Source organism: Carettochelys insculpta, chromosome 5, assembly GCF_033958435.1.
Source record: "Carettochelys insculpta isolate YL-2023 chromosome 5, ASM3395843v1, whole genome shotgun sequence".
Lineage (NCBI taxonomy): Eukaryota > Metazoa > Chordata > Testudines > Carettochelyidae > Carettochelys > Carettochelys insculpta.
The window spans coordinates 74266677-74284565 of NC_134141.1; the positions used below are offsets into that span (position 1 = coordinate 74266677).

The window sequence follows — 17889 nt, forward strand, 5'->3', positions numbered from 1 at the left end:
ATTCCGAGGGGTATTTTAACTGCGCTCTCGTAGGGCGGGTGGTGACGGGGGTTTGCCAAGAAAGACTCAACGGCCTGTGTATTCCCAAGGCCGGTACGTAGGGGAACGGGCAGACCTGCTTCAGTGCTGGTTTGATTGCCGCCGAAGAGTCCCAGCTCCTCTGCCCCGTTGCGTGAGGCTGGGAGCAAGTGAACCTACCCGCAGAGGTAGACTCATTCCCCTCCGACGTCCGGGTCAAACCCAGGTGCTCTTGACAAGTTGCATCCCCCGCCCCCACGAAGCAGAATAAGACTTCGGTTGGGTGGCGACTCAAAGGGGATTTGGAAGTGAGCTTGGTCGGGTTCTTACCTTGCCCTCTGGCACCCACCACGGGGCCACAACGGACCACGGTAACAACCAGGCCAAGCTCGGACCTTCTCACCGGCTTAACCTCCTTGGGGCGCCTGAGAACTTGCGTTCTGCCGAGGAGAGCGCCGGTGGACGTGGTCGGTTGTGTTGCTGGCTGGTGCTGCGGGGAACCCCACTAATGGACTCCGTTTGACTCTCTGCTTTGGCTTCTGTCTACACCCTTGTACCTCCCGGAAGCGAAAGTTCACTGTCTAGCTCGGATGCGAATCTGTAACCTACATTTCGAGCTACTTTGGTGGGAAATGTACGGACCAGGCTAGGAGGGGTGGTTGATAAGAGCCTGGGCACAGGAGGGGGAATCAAGTCTGAGGGGGGAGGTGAGCTCTGGAGAGAGCTTTATTCTCTATGTCCTAAACTAAATGTTCCACACCTGTTTCACCTGCTAAGCCTCGCAAAGATGCGTTCAGCTGTATAGTCCCTTGTCGACACAGAGGCGGGTTTGGGTACAGTGGGGACAATGCCTCCATATACTGCTATCGTATGCCACCATGAGCGGGTGTTGTGTAAAACAGCTTTTAATCAGCTCCTGCTCTGATGAGAAAATACATTTTAAACATACAGATGCCATTTTCAAAAGCTTTTATAATGCGCAGAACCCCCTTTTCCGAGGTGCCCTTACCACACACCCAGAGAACCCTGTTCAAAGCATGCTGTGAACTCTGCACTCCTGGGGCCACATACCCGAATAACTATACAGGCTTATACTGGGTATTTGGCCCACGACTCAGTTGCTGCATTCTGAAAACTACTGGCACACGGTGCCTGTTATGGTGTGGTACAGGGGCAGGCAGTTAATATTTCTAGTGCCATTCACAGTGCTCTATTTCCCTGACGTGGCGGCTTTGCAAATTGAATTTATAGCGAAAACATTTCCATTTCTTTCTCTCCTGCAGTCAGGAGCAGCTTCCCTTTGCCAGGCCAAGGCGCCCTTGGCTATAACTCTGTCCATACTAGGACTGTTCAGATTCTCTAGCGTTAACTATGCCAGGTCAGGGCTTTAGGAAGAGGCCTGTCCAGCTAGGCCTTCTCTATCGGGAGCTGCGCTGGGGCCTTTATCCTCAGCCAAGCCATGCAATTTTTTTCCCCCTGTGCTGGTCAGGTTTGAATCCCAGCCTAGTTCTTCTAATGCTATAATACTAGGTCTATGCACTGGATTTTGTTTTTATAACAGAAACTTGCCCTCTACTTTGAAAAAGTAGTTTTCAGTGAATTATAATGACCTTTGCATGCACCTTGTGGCTTCATAGGCCATTGCTGCTTACTCCTCACTTAATTTTTTTAGGCCACTTCTCTTCCATATTGCAGCTCCTACATGTGAAATCATCCCCCTCCCTCCCTCTGCGTGTGTGCTAATCTATGGGTGCCTATACTTAGGATTCGTGTACAGAGACCTTTTCCCCATTTCTAAACTATACAGTGAGGCAAAATATTCTGAAGACAGATTCCCAAATCACCCTTGAAATTGATTTCTGAAAGCCGCCGCCTACCCTGATCAGTCCCTATTGTGCACTGGTAAATCACACTGAACAAAGCTGGCTTGGGGGGGGGAAGAAAAACAAACAACCCCTCAAACCGTTATCCACATCCTGCAAAACGCCCCCTGACCCGCGATATTAAAAACAAACAACCCCCTTTTGGAAGTTCAAAATACCAAACCAAAAAACCCAGCAGCGCCTTTAGCGAGCGGGGCCACCAGAAACAGCCCCGTTCAGCGGGCTCGGCGGGCACCACGTGCAGACCAGCTGGCGAAGAAAGGTCGGTAGCTCTGATCTGTCGGTAGAACGTTCCAAAGGTTCCCTGTTAGAGGTGCGGTTCCAGCCTGTCTCTACCGGCGTGCTCTTACATCCCCGCCACTGCAACAAGCTTCCGTCCCTCCCCCCACCCAGTTCCCTTACAATTATTTTAAGCAACGTTGGCATCAAGCGGAATGCCAGCCAAATACCTCCCCAAAGCCAATCTGCCGGCACTGCCGGCCAGCCAGTGCCGAGCACTCATTTTAGCTTGTTTTTGTCATTTGTTAGCTAGCAAAAGTTCTGCGGGGGACTGCCGAGCTGCAACCCGGCCCCTGAGTCACAACTTCGTACGCTCCCCCGCCCTCTCACTTTTCCGTCCGTCCGTCCGCCCGTCTGTCACAGCACAAAGAAATGCTTGCATCTGCCGAAAGCAGCCTGGGTTTAAATAGACTGGCAGGAATGTAAGGTGGGAAAGCCCATCCCGAGGGCCACTTGTCTTACAGATCATGTCAGTTCCTAAGCAACCTCTAGGAAAGGAAACTGATGACCTCTGGATGCAAATCAAACCTTTCCAGATAAGGGAAATCTGGGAATCATTTCGCTCACACTAGTGAACGCGGAACCCAATATTTGCTTGCGGCACAAATAAAGCAGCTTTGAGCTGAGGGCTTGAAGCTGAAAGGAATACATGTGCGCAAAGCCTTTAACAGGAGACTCTCTGCATTGCAACCCAGCTGACCACATTTCAGACCCTTGCCTTCTGTGAAGGGCGAACGTGGGGTTATTTACTGTTCCACCAAGTAAAATGGGCGAGGCTTTGGAGGAAAAGTAGGCGCTTGGAAACGAGTTTGAAACTTGCTATGTTGTCCTGTCAATACAATCAGCGGCAGTATATAATCTTTCCCCCTAAGAGATACCTGCCAAAGCTCTTCTGTCTTTTACGGCGGGGATTAGTCCGTCAGGAACAGATTTGAAACGGACTTTCCCCGGTCTAAGGTCTGTTCGAGTAAGTTTAAGTATTTAATGTCATTTCCATCCCTGCCCATAAGATAAAACACTGTGAAAACGGGTTGCTCGGGAAATACAGGAGTGCTGCTGGTAACGACGGTGGTGATACAATCATGTGTCCCTCCTCATAAGGTTGATCTAAGTAATAAACCTTAGCATTTTCCCTCAACTGTCAGCAGGAGGATATATTTATTCCAGGCGTGCAAAGGGATGCATGTGGCCGAAGCCAGGTTCCAATGAAACAGACTAAACATAACACGTCGCTCTAGCAATTCGCATCCAGCTGTAACTAGCTGCTCGGGATTTGTGGCGTTTGTCCATACACACTTCTGGGGAATTAAGAGCAGGCGTCTCCAGCGGGGTAGGACGCAACCTTGCAGGATCCAGCCAAACGGGGTTAGAATTATATGGTTAATTGTGAACCCCTGGCACTGGGGCTGAAAGGGAAGAGGAAGGGGCTTTTGTCCGAGTTGATCCTTGGCTACTCTGGGGCTCAGGTTGGCGTGAAAGGGACGAGGAGGTCACTTGAAATCTTCTTTGATCTACTCCTATTTTCTCTCTGGCTCAGCAGCTCTGAATAGCCACCGTCTAACCGCTCGCAGTAGATGGAAGCTCTGGGACCCACGAACACGCCTGGGCGCTCGGACTGCGTGTGGGAATGTGTGTTTCTAGGGAAGAGAGCGTGTGGGTCTCTAGCTCCACATAGGCACAGAGATGGGGGGTGTCGTATGGCCCGTCCGCACACGGCCCCTGACACACCACGGTGCGTGTAGCTTAAAGTTTAAACTGACCGGTCTAATTCACAGGGCCCCGATTGTTCTTCTTTCAGCCCGGTGGAAAAGACTGTTTAGAGACGGCAGAGGTAGACCTTCAAGTCGCTCTCGCAGGCTCCTGGTGGGAGCTGCGCTTTCTAACACAGTCCCTTCCCGATGGGAAAGTTGCACTGCTCCAGGCGGCTGAGGTGACAGCCCTGCCACGGGAGGGGCTCTCCACAACGAGGCGGACTGCGAGTCCCCGAGTGTTTTAAATCTTTCCCACACATCCCGGCTTTGTGCATGCAGGAGCGCGCGCTGGTTCATTTTGCCCGGACCCGGAGCAGAGGGGAGACAGACACCTCAAGGGGCGTGGGAGACATTTGTGAGCTAAGTTTTTCTTCCGCAAATACATCTAAGTTGCCTGCCTGAAGCGGGGCTATTGACTGCAGTCGAGGGCGCGGGGAATTCCTCTCCTGCGCGAGCCGGAAGGGAAGTTGCTGGCTTTTCTCCCTCTTAGAGAGCTCTGTAAAAGGAAAATGTGGACCGAGCCTGGAGTTGTTAGAAGCGAGCCTCGCCTCGCTGGAGAAGGAGTCCTGAGCCTTTGGACTCTGCTCCAGCTCCTAGCCCCCAGCTCCCCCCACTCCATCCTGTGCCCAGGATGCTTTCGCTGGAAATTCCTCTTAGTATATACTTTGTTGCTAAGGCGACAAGTTCCAGCCCGAGAGGCAAATCTCCTGCGCTGCGGATCCAGCTCAGCCCGGGGCAGGAGTCTTGACTTCAGAAACCTACTGCAAACTCCTTGGAGTGCCCCCCTGGTGAAGTGCTGCGGTGTAAAAGGAAGAGCTAAAGAGCCCTTCCCCACTCCCCGCCCAAGGCTGCATTTTCCTGGGAGTCCTGGGGACAAGAAGGAGCCCAGCCCAATAAAGATGAAATTAAGTAGAAGCAGCCCAGCCGGTATATATTTTGCACCTCCGGTGGGGCGTCAGAGCTACGGTTAACCCATTTTTTCCACTCCCTGTGCACGAGCCTGACCATGTAACTCTTTTGCATTTTTCTTTTGCCTCTTCCGAAAGGAAAAGTCCCGACAGCTGCAGCGACAGGACTTTCCCCATTGCAAATTTGCCTCCCCAAACCCTCCCGCTGAAAAGTAAACGCCCGCTGCTGTCCGCTGAATGGGACTTTCATTACCGTTGAGCGGTCTTTGCAGAGGGTTCCCCAGAGCGCCTTCTTTATTTGGTTTGCACCTGGGGGCTAAGGGGAAAAATCCCCCCCCCCCCCACGCAGGTATCCCTATCTGCAGGGCGGCAGCTGGAAGGACTTGCCAGGTAGTTTAGCAGCATTAACCTCCTCCCGCAAATTGGCTAAACTGGCTCCATTTCCCGAACGGCTGAGGAAATATTGTTTTAACTAACGGGCTCCGCATCGTGGGCAAATGTTTATGAATCACTGAACCCTCCAGGATTGATGGAAAGAAAAGAACTGGGAGGCGAGCTCATGCTTAAAAAAGCAGCCCCAGAGACTCGGCGAACAGGCGGGGAAAGTTAAGCGTTAGTTGGTAAACGTTTGTAAATGCAAATAGAAATGAATAAATAAACCTCAAACCAGTTAGTTTGGGTGTAGTAGTTTAGCAGGACTAATTGCAGACAATGGAGCTGAAATGACTTTTCCAATTAGCTGCTGGTTGGAGTTTAGTTGAAGGAACTGTCAGCTCCAGCGATGGGTAATTGCTTTATTGCTCACAAAACTATCATCTATTTAGAACATATGTGCTAATTACTCTGGATGGGCGTTGGAAAAGAGACCATAAATCTATTAGCACTTTAAAAAGTCTACCGTGCTTGTAAGCAACACAACTCCCTGACATGTTACATTCAGGGCAGGTTTCCGTGATGGATGGATGCTTCTGCAAAGCAGAACAACGTATATACATATATACGTTTTCAACTTCGGGTGATGCGCTGTTGGCTAGCAGTGGTCATCTCTGATGCAGGCAGGCAGTGGTTCTATGCAATAAACTAATGCAATAAATCACTGTCATAAAAACGATTTTCCTCCAGCTTTACACAATTTTTTTTGCAAAAAAAAAAAAAAGAGAAGAGATTAGTTTGGAAAGCCTTTAATTGGATTACTCTGGAAAATTAATCTCCTCGAGGCTTGCTAAATTTGTGTACCAAATATTTAGAAGTAATTCAGAGTCATTGAAGGTACCTGGGATGCCTTTTGTTATAACCAAGAAAATGGACAGGTTGGGAAGGTAACGTTTCAAAATAGGCATTCATGTGCTCTCAGGGCTTTCTGGGCATATTCGTGACCAGGTATGCCGCCTCCAAGCGCATAAAATTGTTTTTGTAAGGGCCTAAACAGCTGGCTCCTGGCCTGTTATGGTGCAGGGTTGCAGGGCAGGGCAGGAAAAGAGAGTTTTCAGGCGGTGTGAAAAGTCCCGGGCTAGCACAATTATTTATGGCGATGGGTATCAGAATTCCCCAGAGGAAGTGGACACTTTTCCTCTAACAAGAACACGCACGCTTGTTCTGAAGGAATTAGTTCCCTCACTTCCCCAGGCTTTTAGGCGCCCCTGACGCAGAGCGCCCCAGTCTATTTACCATACAGAGATGTTATTTCCTACATAGAACTTCTTTTATTTTCCTATCACTCCAGGGTGTCCAGTTCTCCCCAGTACGAAACCTTTTCTCAGCCCAAGACAACCTTTTGGGAACACGATTGCTGGGGCTCTTAAGGACCGTCTCTCTCTCTCTCTCTCTCCCCTGGATTTAGGAGCTTACTGAGCTGTTATGGACAATTGGCTGCCCCCCTCCCAAAAAAGCTCTTCTCATCCCCTGGGTTAGCCAGACCCTCGTTTTAAAGGGCATTTTTGCATGCAGGGAGAGTGTCAAACCAGCCAGTCCCTGACAAGACACTTCGCCCTTCTTTCCGGCGCATCAGGTTAACCGCACACTGACCCGGATCCTGCCCTATCGCAGCTGTAGCAAAGTTTCTTTCCTTCTTGGACTTTTAAAGGCGCCTGCTGCAGCGGGGATCTCCATCAGGTTTATGGCTGGCTGCTGGGAGTTGCGGAGTGCGATCACGCTATGAAATAGGATACTTTACTTGTAAACTTAATTTAGCTCTTAACAGCAGCCCTGTGAGGAGTGGTTAATAGGTGGGGATAACGGTACGATGACCTGACAGGGAGATCGCAATGATTTTTAATGTATTTTTTTTTTTGGGACAAGGACGGGGAAAAGAGCAATGGACTTTTCTTGGGGAAAAGAGCAATGGACTGGGATCCTCGGACGGGGGCAACACGTATGGAACCTGCCTGTAAAGATGGAGGCACAGCTAAAACCCAGCTTAGGTTGTGTTTGGCAGCGATGGGGGTGAGGCAGTCTACGCCCGTGGCGTGCGATAGGGTTAGCAGGGTTTTTTCGGGTTAGCTACGCAGTGGCGAGTTCCACTCGGAGAAGGAGGGCGCGGGGGGAATTTGGTGACCCGGGCTGCGCAGGTGAGCAGTCAGTGCAGGCTGAACGGAGCAGGGACCGGAGGTGGAAAACTCCCTTTAATGCACTGAATCGTCTCAGCAAGGGGGTGAGTCCAGACACACCTCCTCCCCCAGGAACACAGGCAGTAAATCGTCTCTACCTAAGGAAATCCGGCGGCGGCTCCCCAGTGTTTTAAGTTTCACCAGAGTTTGCCATTTCAGCATCCCCATCTCAGTTTGCGTTCGTCCGTGCGCTACCCCCTGGGATTAGGGAGCGTTCGTACAACACGTCAAATAAACACCCGCTTCCACACCGACTCCCTGGAGACCGGGTGGGGCGTAAGTATAGACAGACGGTATATACGGCGCTGCAGTCCTGCCCCTGGACCGGTTCCTATGGATGGATGCACGCACTTCGTAGATCCGTAGAGAAAGCGGGTGTGTGGCTATGCACGCACAATTCCCATACACGTGTTCCTGGGTAAGAAAATACAAGAGTCGCGAAGCACCTTAAAGACCACGACATAACATTGTTAGTCTTTAAGGTGCTGCAAGGGCTGCTTGTTTTTCGGGAGGCTACAGACTAACAGGTACCCCTCGGAGACGATGTTCATGTGTGTGTGTGTGTGTGTGTGTGTGTGTGTGTGTGTGTGTGTGTGATAACGCGCGCGCGCACACACACACACACACACACACGCACACACGCATCTACAGCCCAAAATTACAGATTTTAAGAACAATCTTCTGCGGTATAATCAATATCATTTCCCGTTTTTAATGAATGGGGCGTTTATCGAGCCAATCCCGCCCCCCCTCTCATTTTTCACCCTCAGTGGCTTTTTTTTTTTATTGCGGGCTGGAGTCCATACTTACGAACCCACCTAGGACAAAAGTTGCGTTGTCCCCTCTCGAGCTAACGTACATTGAAAGAAGCGCCCTGGCTCCAACCTGGAATGAATCTTCAGAGCCCTCGGGGGCCGAGGCGCTCTCTCGGTCTGTCTGTCTGTCTGTCTGGCCGTCTGTCTGTCTGGCTGTCTGCGGCGGGGAATGGGGTGCTCTGCGTGGGAGCTGTTTACAGCTGGGAAGGTCCCGCGCTGGATTTTCCAGCGTTGGGCTCCCTCTGCAAGCGGAAAGAGCAATTACTCCGCATTACTGTGCATTTTTTTTTCTTTTTTGCCGTGATAGATCGCAGGCGTTTCAGCTGCTGCTATTGTCTGCCCGGCGCCCAGAGCCCTGAATTGGGCAGAAGCAGCTGCAGGAAAGTCGTTAACCTCCGGTGGCTCGGGGGCGCCGCGGAATCAGTAGCTTTGGCAGTGATGAGCGTCTTCTGGGGCACGCTGGGCACCCACATCTGTAGCTGAAGCCCCGCCAGGTGCTCAGCGCTTCCCAGCACCCGCTTCCAGAAGCCACGTGGAGGGGGGAGCCGCCCTTCTCTGGGCTGAAATGAAAGGAGCCAGGTGCAGAGGGCAGCGCAAGAGTGGGGAGCCCCTGGCTCCCGCCCCTCTCTCAGCCCAGGCCAGGCACTCCCGCTGGGAGGATGCCGACGGGCCAGGGCTGGGTGGGGGGTGTTACTGCTGCCCATAGGCAGGGCCAGGGCTGCACCGCGTTCGCCACCCAAAGCCCCAACCCTTCCCCACCACCGAGGCCCCTGTGGGCGCGGATCCTGCCCCGGGAGCCGGCCGGCCGGAGGCTCTGCCTGCCTTGCGGTCCTTCTGCGAACACCCAGTCCGGCTCGGCGCTCAGGTGCCAGCTGAACGGTTCCCCAGGGCAGGCCAAGGCTTCGGCGTTCGAGCCTGGAAGCTTCTCCCCACCAGGGCCATCCCGCGCGGCCCCGAGCAAGCCCTCGTCAGTTTCCCCCGCCCCCGGGCCCAGGCGCTGCGGGCCAGCACCCCCGGCTCCTCTCACTCTCAGCGCCCACTGCCAATCCCAGCAGCCCCTGCCCGAGCCCTGGCTGCATCCGTACCAATGAAGCCCCGCTACTGCGTGGGGCCGAGGGCCCCGTGTCTGGACTGTGCGTGCGAGGCCAGGGGTGTACCTGTGTGGCCGGTGGGTATAGCCGCAGCCATCGCTTTCTTCTATGCGTGTGCTATATTATAATGCTCCAGAGGCGTAACTATGACAATGTGCTTAGATATGGCAGGAGCCCAGCTTGGGCATTAAGCGGTACATGAAGAAATCCCTTTTGCATGCGTCACTCTCAGACCGACCAGATGTACGCCCTGCGCAGGAACAGAGCTATAGCTAGAGGCGTGTGTGAGGGGTCAAAAGGGTGCATACGAGAGCTGGAGCTCTTCCTTCCGTGGGTTTCAGGGGTGTTTTACATCATATAATCTGCACTGGCACCTGCAGAACAGAAATGTCCTTAAACTAGAAGCAGACCTGCGCTAGGGCCAATGATCTAGACGCGCAAACTCGTGGAAAAGCAGGAAAGCGGAATGAATACATAAAACGGGACGCAGGCAAAGCTTGCGAGGGGATACAGAGCTGGCGTGATGGCGGGGCTGCTGTAGCCCCGTTGACTAGCATTACCCTGTGGCTTGGAAGAGAGGCGTGAGGACGCCTTACAATACCGAGGGAATAGCGTAGAACGTGGCCCAAACCCTCCTTGCCAGCTGTGTCTTAGGGGACCGGTTTGCACCTGGGACCCGGCTCTTTGCGGCCAATGCTGAGAGCAAGACCCATGAAGCACAGGACTGAAGCATCCTGAGTGGGCGGGGAGGGATTTCTAGAGGATTGTGGGGAAAGTCTGAGGAGGTCACCAGTTGGGGTGCAAAGCACTTGGTGAAACACCTGCTGTAGCTAATTAAACAGGAGGCTCCTTTATTTTATAGCCACCCTGGAGAGAGAGAGAGAGAGGGAGAGAGAGAGAGAAAGAGAGAGATGGCAGTGCAGCTTTATGGCACGCTACAGTGTTATTTAAGCACTACACACATTTCATAATCCTTATTAGGCTACAAGATTGTACCTTGAAGGGTGTAGCTGGTATCCTGCGGCTTACTTATTGGTGTGTTTGTTTCATTATAAGGCCTGTTAAAGGAGCTCTGAGACTTGTAAGGAATAACAAGTCATGGCTGGTTATTAATTGAGAAACAGAGAAATAATAGCAACATGATTTCCTCTAGCAGACAAGCAGAGCAAGAAGAGGAGACGTGCTTTGTAAAAGCACTAAATGGGTTCTACTTTGAAATGCCTTCAAGGATGTATCGGCTGCAAACACTTGTCTTGCGATGCACCTAGCAAAACCGGTGACTCCACTTTGTTTTGAAAGCAGTACATCCCTCCCATCCTCCGACTACATTTATCATCAGGTATGTCAACGGGATAAATGAGTGAGCATGGTTAGGATGTGCTGTGAACCCCACCGACTATTTTTGGTGGCACTTGGCTGTTTATATTTACACTATGCAAGTTCTTCCAGATCAGCTTCTGTAGCCTCTAAATCATTTTCTTTGGGACTTCCCGCGAACCACTAAAACAAAAAACACAAACCAACAAAATAATTCTGTAAATTCATGCGAGTAGGTTCCCGGGAGACCCTTCCAAGACATTTATCATCTCTCCAAAATATAGAGATGTTATTTATCTCGACAGTCGTACAGTGAAGAGTATTTGCCTTGAGACAAAGATTCACCAAAGGAAAACCACCCCACAGCCAGAAGATTCTCCTTTCTTGTTTCCCTCTTCACAATGCTAAGGCTAACCTGCCCATCCAGATGTTGTGATAAGTCCACTGAAAGTGTGAGCAGGCTAGGCAAGGGAGAGTGACATTGTTAGAAGAAAACGTCTAATTAACAATGACGTCATTTGATTGGAAGGATGAAAACGCCTTTTTAAATCAATCCAGATTTACTGACCTAAGCCCAGCCAGTTTATGAATATGGAGGCTGAATTGAGTCTGCTTTCCTTCAAGATGCCATCTGAGGGGTGATAGTAGAGGTGAAGTCATTTAGTTACACTGTGGAAACTTTTATGGTACCTTTCTTGGGAATTTAGTTCAGTGCTTCTTCATTTTATTAGGAACAGACTGAGTCCATCAATTGCACTCTCCATGTTTAGAGGCAGGACTGCTTGAAGCAATTAGACTCACCAATTAGCATACCTCAGCTGACCCGAACCGCAGCCCCAGCTCCTTATAGCATCCATCTCTGCGCAGTAAGGGAAAGCTAGACTAAAACATGCAGCCCAAGTGCCCAGGATGTTGAATCTCTCACCCAACAGGACAATCCACGTTACTTCTAAGCTGTTGGGAACCAACCAACCCCTCCCCCCCCAGCACCTCAGTGTTTATTTTCCAACAGCACAGCCAGCCTTCCCCCTGCCTCAGTAGATTGCATAATATGTTGCAGAAACTCTCCACTTAGGAGGTAACCCTGGCGCCCCCGCACCAGTTCAGCGCTAGCCCGGAGCCAGGGAGGTGTAGGTTGGAGATTAGGAAACTATTTCACCAGGAGGGTGGTGAAGCACTGGAATGTGTGACCAAGAGAGTTGGTGGAATCTCCATTCCTAGAGGTTTTCAAGTCCAGGCTTGACATAGTCCTGGCTGGGATGATTTAGCTGGGGTTGATCCTGCTTTGGGCAAGGGGTTGGACTCACCCTCCTGAGGTCCTGTCCAGCCCCAGGATTCTATGCCATGCCGGACTGGGAGAGAAAACTTTGGACAGGGTTGCCGGGGTTGGGGAGCTCATAGAGAACCCAGAGTGCTCAGAAATCATAACAGCCAGAGCTAGGCAAGGGCCTAGCAAGAGAACACAAACAATGCCCGAGCACTGTTTAGTCAAGGGCGCCAAGGCGGTTAGCAGTGAGGATGAGGCCAGCTCCCTTAGTGGAACAGCTTCTGTTGATGGGATAGACCAGCTTGAGGCCTGGGCAGGACCGTTTTACCCACGCCTTGCTCCACCCTTGCTAGGAAATGGTCTTCTCCACTGTCTGCAGATGAAGACACTAGTGTGTCTGGAGGTTAAGCGACTGGCTCCAGGGCCCACAGGAAACCTGGAATAAAATGGGACTCAGACACAGACTTCTCTGCTCTAACCATAGGTCCCATTGCTATCTTGAACAGCAGCCAAGCGTGGGCTCCAGCTGGTAGGTACTGGGCGCACTGGCTTTGACAGGCGAGAGCAGGTACCGTGGGAGTCCTTATGACATGGGGCTCCACTGATCGCTTGCCTTTGGTTGCACGTTGCGGGCTCGGGGGTATGGATGCCCTGCTCTGAACTCTCGCCTCTGTAATTCCATTACTTACAGCCTCCTCCGGCCAAGCTCTTTCAGCAGGCAAGGAAAGCTGGTGATGGCTGTGGCGTCTCAAGCTGGGATGGGCGGCACGTCTCTGCACATAATGGACGAAGGTGCAATTTGATAACTGGCTCATCTGAAGACCTGCCCTTAAACATCATCTTCCTTGCAGGGGGTTTTATCGGCCGCAGCTCCCAGCCATGGTTAGATGTGTGGGCCAGGCCCTGCTGATGCCAAGCGGTTCTCTCGCCCACCTGACTCATTTTCGGGCCCCCGGCTCTCTCTTACGGGTCATCCTTTGGAAACCAGATTTTTCTTTTAAAACTTCTGCATTTCATTCAGGATCTGTTTCCAATCGACGGATTCCCCTTTGCGCAGGTGTCCAGGGCACCATACAGGTAGCTTCAAGGGTGGAACACTGAGACAGCTGAGGCTCTGAGTAATTGACACTGGCTGAGACTAGTGCAAAACTCGCTTCTCTGGGGAGGGTCCTTGCTGGTGAGCCCTACACAGAGGGCACCAGGCTGCCAAGGCCCCTCCACTGGGCTCAGAAATAAGGGGGAGACTTTGCCTGAAGCGGACGGGGATTGCAGCTCTGGGGCAGAAGAGAATTAGAGCTTAAATCCATCACAGCTTAAAATACTGAGCCTCAGCACTTTCCTACCCAATCTCGTACCCCCCATCTCAATGAGGTACCTCAGGGAAGTTTGCCGGGGGAGCAGCCTGAAGATGCAGCCAGCTGGAACCCGAGCTGACTGTGTAACGTCCCAGCTAGCTGCCCACCATGGGTAAAGTCCTAATTATTCAGCTCCTACTCACAGTGAGTTGCTGGAAGTCAACACCCCCAGAGCTGAGTGTTCAGAAGATAGAGCCATTCGCCCATGGGCTTGCAACAGGATGGAAGAAAAATCTTTATAGGATGAAATAGGCAATCAACTGAAATCTATCCTCTTTAAATAAACTGATTCCTTCGTATTTTCCCAGTGTTGATGTAAGTTGTTGTCTGTGATGTCCCCCAGGGCTTTCTCCTCTGCTCTCTGATTTGGTGTATAAAAGCAGCTCTGAATGATGGATTACTGTGTCATTGCAGCCTGCGAAGGATTAATTTGTTTCATTGATTTCTCTTTAGGCAGATAGCCAGAATTCGCCGTTTCCCACCTTTCTTTGAGACTTCCAGCAGTAATAGACAGTAATAGCCTAAGACAAATCAGCCCATTCCTGGAAAAATAGAAGCACAAAACCCTGAAGTCCCATGAAAGCCATAAAGAAGTGCCCCGCCCCCACTTGGGTGGGGGACAGCTGCAAAAGTAAGTTTGTGTTTACATTCAAACCTTGTCTTCTTAATATATATATATATATATATATATTGAGTTTGCTGACTTAAAAGCTAGTTAGCCTTACCAAGCCTTCAACAGATGCCTGCATGCAAATAATCAACAGCTATTTGAAAATCAAGGAGTATTTTATTCCCATTTTAGCACTTGGTTGAGGTTTTGTAGGAGAAGTAAACCCAAGAGTTCATTCTTTTGTATATGAAGGGTTGTTGTGTAGCTAATCTGTTATTGATCTGTCTGTCCGTGTGTCTGGGAGACTGCAAAGAAATGTGGTTTATGTCAGGCTGCCAGTCCCTGGGCTGATGTGGGGGCGGAGGGAGTTAACTATTTCAGATCAATTTGTCTATAAGTATTAAGAGGGCAATTTGATTGAAAAAAGGCCATGAAACATTTGGATAAGGCAGAGGAGTGAGCAGGCGACAGACAGCCACCCTCTTAAATGCCCATTAAAAGAGAGGGCCATTAGGCACTGGAGCACTGTGGGCCCAAACCAGCTGTGGGGCTGTTTCCTTTACAACAGCATTTCTTGAACTTTCTTGGGACTATGGAACATCGAACAATAGTACTTTTTGTATGGAAAATATTCCTTAAAAAAAATTGGTGTCAGACCGAACACCCCCACAAAAACCAAAACCAAAACCAAACAAAAAACAAAACAAAAAAACAAAAACAAAACCAAACCAAAATCCAAAACCCAAACAGCAACACATACAGCAAAAACCAAACTGAAGTACTTTAATCAGGTGTCATAGCAATGAAGAAGTAACATTGTATCTGGTTTTGATAACAGAAAATGTATACCATGAGTGTTTTCCAAACACTGGTGGCACACCTGGGAGTTGTTCACAGCACACCAGTGGTCCTCAGAATACAGTCTAAGAAACACTACTCTACAGCCCTTACCTTTGTAGAGGGGTTTTTATCACCTGCAAACTTTGCTTGGCTACTCAACTCTGTTTGAACAGGGAGGTGATGAAAATTGTATTGCCTTAGTGTTCTCATATGACGCTTTATAGGGAATACTCACAGAGAGGTAGCTCTGTTAGTCTGGACAGTAAAGTCTCAATATTTGTGAACCTATGGTTTGTGAATTCAATTATTCACAAGCAGCTGGAGCGGCTGCTTCCCTGGGGCTCCAGGTAGGAGCGCAGCCATGTTCGCCAAATTCAACATTCGTGAGGGTTCCCAACATGGAACCCTTGTGAATGTTGAGACCCTACTGTATCTCCACAAAACAGAAAACCAGTCCTCTAGCACTTTAAAGATTAACACAGTTATTTATTAGGGGATGCGCTTTCATGGGGCAGACCCACCTCTTCAGATCTGGAAATACTGATAAAAGTAAACTGATACGAAGACAATTTAACAGAAAGATAGAAAAAAAAACCCTTTATAGGGAATTAGTCATATAGTAAAAACTAATATTGACATGTGCAAAGTCCTGGGATTGTGCAAAGCTACCCCAGGCAGACTTACCCAGGAAAGTCCGTGACTTACTAAATTGGTTAGTCTTTAAGGTACAGCAGGACTGCTTGTTAGTCACGCTGTAACAGCAACTTTAGACCTCACTGGGTGCACAGCCTTTTTTTCAGCTCTGCATCCTCATGTCAGCTTCCCAACAGCTCCTTGAGATCATACTGCAGATATCTTGCATGCAATGGCACCTATCAGAGTTATATGGTAGGTCTAAGAGGTACCAGATTTACAAAACTGATTTTTAACACTTGCAAGGGTGGGGTGCTGAGGTGCTAGCATCTAACTTCTGATTTAGATGGGCCTTACCAGAGGTCATTTTAAAGTAATACTATTTGGATGGGAACCCAGCCTGATTTTCCTCAATTTGACTGTAGAAAATGTTCCCTCATGCCTAAGCAGCATATTTTGTGTTCGTTTGCATATTGAGATCCTCCAGGGCATGCAATAGCCAGTTCTAATTTGTCTCCTTTACCACTCCTAGGTCCGAGGTGGCTTTTGAGAAATTAGACATATAGCTAAGTAATTAATTTGCCTAAAGAGTGAAAAAGGCACAGCAGCTTCTAACCACAGTAACCTGGGAATTGCTAGTATTCTGGGAATACTGGTGCTAGGGGGGATGCAGGGAGAAGTTCTCCATTGGCCCCTTTCCCCACTTTTCTTTTTAAAAGGAAGCCCGGTACTGCATAGCCGTCACATTTGAGATGCTTTTCAATGGGAAAGAATTGAAAAGGTCATGGTTAGACATGAAATAGCTCCTAGAAAATTTCTACTCTAAAAGCAGGGTTTTCTTCTTATTTTTGTTTAGCAGCAAATGATGTTATCAAGCAGGAATATTAGTTTAAAATATTATGTGAAAATTGGGAGCAATGTATAATGGGGGAAAAACAAGTTCTAAGTATGGCCCATGTTGCCTGAGATTCTTACCTTTGCTTGTGATCATTTGTGGCTCACTCAGCAACTCCTGTTTTTGGATAGAAAGGTCATTCGTGATTTGGTAAAACTGAATCAGAAGAATAACTCAAATACCACCCCTCTCCGACTTCTCCGCCATCTACAATAAACCAGTCAGATTAATTCTGATAGCATCCAAAATTAAAAGAAAGCTATATCCTTTCATCCCCTAAAGGACTGGTGAGGAGCAGAGCCTGAGAGATTAGCAAACATTGACCTTTTACATACATCTGAGCATAGTGTTTCTGTCTATTGAAGGGACAACTGCATGACCTGACAAATACTAGCTATACATTATAGCACTACAGCTTGTTAAAAGTGTGTGTGAAAAGGCATGCCCCTTAACACAATGTGCTATTCAAAAATGTACTCAGGTCTACTTTCCTAAATATAGGTTATTGTTTACCTGAGTGTCACTTACTTCATTTCAAATACAGATGAGATTAAACCTCAGCATGGGATTCTAGTGGTCTGCTGGGCAAGACCGCACACACAAGTTCCAGCTGTGAGCTTGGGATCAGTCTGTCTGGGCAAAACCGAGAGTTTTCCTGTGCTAGTATTGGATTTACACACAGTAAAAGCTTACACTTTGCCCACAGTGTTTGAATCTGCCAACATTTTTTTCTATAGCTGTACATTATTAACACATCTGTTCCCATGTAGATGATTTGTAGAAGATTTATGTGTCATCTGATTTGGCCTCTTTCAAAGAAGCTGGTGTAAAGATTACATTTTTTGAAGCTAGTTTTTTAAACTCTTTACTTTCAAAGGAGTGCAAAAATGATGTGATTAAAACACAGGTTGCTAATTTGATTAGTTGCAAAAGATAAAGACATTTGGTCTGATGCTGATCTCATACCAGTTTCAGGCAACAACAACTCATCAGTGCAGTCATTTCTTATTTACAACAGTGTAAAAGCAGACTCAGTGCTGGATGGAAAGGTTCTATTTTTTTTTTAAAGACATAGCTCTTTTTATGTATGTAAATGAGTTAAAATATTGCTTTACCTGTATATGAACATTAGTAATCTAAAGCACTGCTGGTTACTAGGCCTCAAATAAAGACTTTTCTGATGTGCATTCAAACTGTCCAAAGCATTTAATAATAACCATCTGAACCAAAGTGAGCAACCTTACCCTGCAGAGAACAGACATAGGCTACTGACCAGCGAGCACCTGGAACCCACATGGTTGTGTGAAACACTGCTATGGCCAACACAGCTCACAAGACTGACCCACCAGTTGAAAGGTCATTAGATCAATGGTTCTCAACCTATTTATCACTGTGGGCCATGTATGCATGGCCATAATACAGTCTGTTATGTGGACCTCATCCAGCATGACCTATATTCCTCTAATGATATAAGGGCTGCATGCAGCCTGTGAGCTTGTAGTGCCTAGGCCCAGAGGCACTGCCTTCCTTTAGTGTAAATGATGTGGCTTCGCTGTGTGCCTTTTAGATGTTGTTCTGGTTGAGTGCTCTAAGGCAGTTTGTTACTTGGTTCAGCTGCTCT

At 49.0% G+C, this 17889-nt stretch overlaps 1 long non-coding RNA gene across 3 annotated transcripts in view; it reads left to right on the forward strand.

The window, feature by feature from the left end:
- The window catches only part of LOC142013650 (uncharacterized), a 63169-nt gene that overhangs the window by 737 nt on the left and 44543 nt on the right, over nt 1-17889 (forward strand). For 2 of the 3 annotated variants that reach the window (XR_012645744.1, XR_012645743.1), the window contains exons 2-3: nt 10508-10690; nt 13744-13921. This is a non-coding gene — a long non-coding RNA (uncharacterized LOC142013650). The remainder of the gene's footprint in view (nt 1-10507; nt 10691-13743; nt 13922-17889) is intronic. The other variant, XR_012645745.1, reaches the window with a different exon arrangement.